The 4,315-nt window shown below is 36.6% G+C and overlaps 1 pseudogene; it reads right to left on the reverse strand.

Moving 5' to 3' along the window:
• Positions 1-3,280: 3,280 nt before the first annotated feature.
• LOC141515966 (small ribosomal subunit protein eS24 pseudogene) lies at positions 3,281-3,673 on the reverse strand (annotated as a pseudogene).
• Between the last annotated feature and the right edge of the window lie 642 nt (positions 3,674-4,315).

A 4,315-nucleotide genomic window follows, 5' to 3' on the forward strand; every position in this document is an offset into this window, starting at 1 on the left:
ATGACTAAATCATGAGAGAATTTGTAGGTTTTCAATCAAAGTAAGATTTTAAATTCAGTTTTTAAAATGATTATCCTACGAATATATAAATTACACCAAAAAAATAAGAATCTTAAACAGCTCATTTTTATGAAGCAAAATTGAACAAGCCATAATGCTTTTCTCTTCTTTCCTTGAATTACAGTACTTTGCGTATGACTGTTGCATAAAATGGCGTGGAAGATGTACCTCTATTGGTTTTGCTTAACTTCTTTGTTACATGGGAAGTCTCACTGTGATTGGAGGATGGGGAGAGGAATATTGCAAAATGGCTGATGTTAAAACAAAAGATATTAATAAAACTTAAAGAAAAAAAAACATAGAGTTTACGATGGTGCCAAGCAACCTTGTAAGTTTACAAATAATGAGATTTTACAAGGTCTTTGTACCTTTTCCTGCAGAATAATCAATGATCAATTTTCCCTTTTAAAATATGCTTATGGAAATACATGATAAGTCTTTAACATTATGATAATTGCCTCAAATAACTTAATCAACAATTTCATAATTCTCTTAAGCGATAGTCAAATAGTTTTAGGTGAAACTTCCTCTTACTGGCAAACCTGGAAATTTCTACTTTCTTAACGATATTGTGAATTTGAAACAAAACCAAACCAATTAGTAGTCAAATAGCCTCAATTCAGTTGAATGTATTTCCAAATTTCCTTACACAGAAGATCATTCATTTTATCACTATTGTTACTGATCACATAGAAAACCGTGAATTAAGCCAGCAAGTATGTAGCAATTCCATATAATTAATAAATAATAATAAAAACAGTTTACATTTATAGAGTACTTGTCATATGCCAGATCCTGTGAAAAATACTTTACAATTCTCTGGTCCTCACAGAAGTTCCCCCTTGAAATGCAGGTGTACTCACATAGCTATTACATTTCCATTACTGTTTTTTATTTTATTTCCTTGATTTTTTTTTTTGTTGCAAGACAATGGGTTTAAGGGACTTGCCCAAGGCCACACAGCTAGGTAATTATTAAGTGTCTGAGACCTGATTTGAGCTCAGGTCCTCCTGACTTCATGGTGGTTCTCTATCCACTGCACCACCTAGCTACTCCTAACACTATATTTCAATTTGGTTTCTCTGATCTATGTATTTTCCAGCAGTTTCATGCTTTAATTCCAAAGAGCAAATGTATTTCTGCATTGCATTCTACTTTATCACAATTATCCTAATAGAGAAGTACTCTTCCCCCCCCCCCCCGACTTTGACAATTTCTTTATTACATAAATATTTTATTTTCTTTCCAATTATATACATTAGTTGTTTCTATCTATCATTTTTTGGTAAGGTTTTGAATTTTACACATTTCCCCTCCCCTCCTTTCCCTCCCCACCAGAAGGCAGTCTGATAATCTTTACATTGTTTCCATGCTATACATTGATCAAAATTGAATGTGTTGAGAGAAAAATTATATCTTTGAGCAAAAATAAAATATCAGGGATAGCAAAATTATGTAGTACACAAGACAACTTTTTTTTTTTTTTAAGATTGAAGGTCTTTGATCTTTGTTTAAACTCCACAGTTGTTTCTCTGGATACGGATAGTATTCTCCATTGCAGTTACCCTAAAATTACCACTGATCGCTGCACTGATGGAATGAGCAAGTCCATTAAGGCTGATCATCGCCCCCATGTTGCTGTTAAGGGTGTACAATGTTCTTGTGGTTCTGCACATTAGAGGAGCACTCAGCATTTTGATTTAGTTCAGGACAGATTTCAATGAAATCAAATCAGGATTTATAATCATTAAAGGTTAACATTTATCTATGGACCATTTACTATTAGCACTTCAAAAAAGAGCACATTTTTATCTGGAAACTCATTAAAAAAGACTCAAGGTAGTAGCATTCCCAGTTTCCTATAATCTTTTTCCCAATTTCCTCCAAGAACTGGATCAGGATAGTGATCAGCCTCATTTATATCTCTCTAGTTTTCCAGCTAAGGATAAGCAGCAGCTTCCCATTCCCATCTCCCAGCATAGGAGTCTAGGAATTTCAAGCTGCATATCACAAAGAATAATCATATAAAATTTCCCCTATCCAAATTTACCAAAACCATTTACTCAGATTATACAACTTTCTTTAAAATATTCATTTCCCCTTTTTTCTGACCCCCTTAAATAGTTCTTGCTTTCTTTGAGACAGCTAATTCTTTACCCTACCCACTCAAAGAAAATAGTTAACTATATCCATCTTGTTTCTTTAACATCCTGATTGGATAGTTCCCTTCCCAGTCACATGCTAGATTATTCCTTACTGCATGCACTGAATTCCTCAGTTCTTAGTTACCTCCCCTCCCTCCTCATTATTCACAAAGGGGTTAGGCAATGGTGGGGGTGGGATGGGTTGGATCCCCTAGGAAATTTCAAATTTTCCTTTTCATTCCTTCTGTTTTCACCCTGTGTAATACTGAAGAACACTGGGGAATGAGTGAAATGGAACATAAATGACCATTAGGCAAATGAGGGGGGGGCAAGGTAGTCACTGTTATATTTGTATTTCCAGACCTTAGTAAATGAATAGCTCATTGTTGCTGTTCAGTTTGACTCTGCATGACCCCATTGACATAGCAAACCAGTAGGCCTTTCTATCCTCCACTCTTTTGAAATCTGTCCAAGTTCATGTTTATTGTTTCCATGACACTATCTTTCCATTTCTTCCTCTACCACTTCTTTTCCTTCTACCATCAATTTTTTCCCAGCATCAGGGCCTTTTCAATAGTTCTGTCTTCTCATTAAATCGCCATAGTATTTAAGCTTTGGCTTCAATATTTGACCCTTCAGTGAATAACTTGAATTAACTTTTTTTAACCTTTAAATTTATTTATTTTGAATTTTACAATTTTTCACCTAATCTCACTTCCCTCCCCCCCATCTACCACCCCCACAGAAGTCAGTCTGTTAGTCTTTACATTGTTTCCATGGTATACATTGATCCCAGTTGAATGTGATGAGAGAGAAATTATATTTTTTTATAGGGTTTTTTTTGGGTGAGGCAATGGGGTTAAGTGACTTGCCCAAGGCCACACAGCTAGGTAATTATTAAATGTCTGAGGCTGGATTTGAACTCAGGTACTCCTGACTCCACGGCCGGTGCTCTATCCACTGTACCACCTAGCCACCCTGAGAAATATTCTTTTTTTAAAAAGAGTTTTAACAGTTTATTTACGCTTTGATGAAAAATTCAAATCATCTTCACAGATAAACATCCACAGTGTCTTTTAGTCCTTTTTACCAGCACCAACATTTGCCTTTGCAGTGCCCCTCACTTTCTTCATTCTGTTCTTGCGTCCCTTTCGCTGCTTTCTTGATGTCTTTTTCTTCTCGTGAAGATTATGCCTTGCAAATCTGTACTTTGGCTCATTTTTCTTTGCATAGTCAAGGGAATCATAAATCATGCCAAAGCCTGTTGTTTTGCCACCACCAAAATGGGTTCTGAATCCAAAGACAAAAATGACATCTGGAGTTGTCTTATACATCTTGGCCAGTTTTTCTCGAATTTCAGTCTTAGGTACGGTGGCCTTGCCAGGATGAAGGACATCTACAATCACCTGTTTTTGCTGAAGTCTGTTTGTCATGAACTTCCTTGTTCTGATGATTACTGTGTCATTCATGGTAGTGGCCAGCTCCTCGAGCAGCAGGAGAAGGCCCTGAGAAATATTTTTAAGGAAGAAAAATAAAGTATAAGAGATAGCAAAATTACATAATAAGATAATGGTTTTTTTTTTAAATTAAAGGTAAGGGGCCGCTTGGTGGTGTAGTGGATAGAGCACCGGCCTTGGATTCAGGAGTACCTGGGTTCAAATCCAGTCTCAGACACTTAATAATTACCTAGCTGTGTGGCCTTGGGCAAGCCACTTAACCCCATTTGCCTTGCAAAAAAAACCCTAAAAAAAATTAAAGGTAATAGTCTTTGGTCTTTGTTCAAACTCCACAATTCTTTCTCTGGATACAGATGATATTCTCCATCGCAGATACCCCCAAATTGTGCCTGATTGTTGCTCTGATGTAATGAGTGAGTCCATGATCATCGCCCCCATGTTGTTGTTAGGGTGTACTTGAATTAACTGTTTAAAGTTATTTGTCCTTTGTTCTTGAAGAGGAGCAATGACATCAGGAGGGTGATGTCTTGACTAGCAAGTGAATTGGATTTAAGTGAAACAGAGTTGTGTAAGGTGACCAGTCCCATTCTCACCTCCAGAATTAGGAGAGTCCAGTGGCAAGACCCAAGTCAAGATGACTGGTGATGGCCCCAA

This window comes from Macrotis lagotis, chromosome 3, assembly GCF_037893015.1.
Source record: "Macrotis lagotis isolate mMagLag1 chromosome 3, bilby.v1.9.chrom.fasta, whole genome shotgun sequence".
In the NCBI taxonomy this organism is placed as follows: domain Eukaryota; kingdom Metazoa; phylum Chordata; class Mammalia; order Peramelemorphia; family Peramelidae; genus Macrotis; species Macrotis lagotis.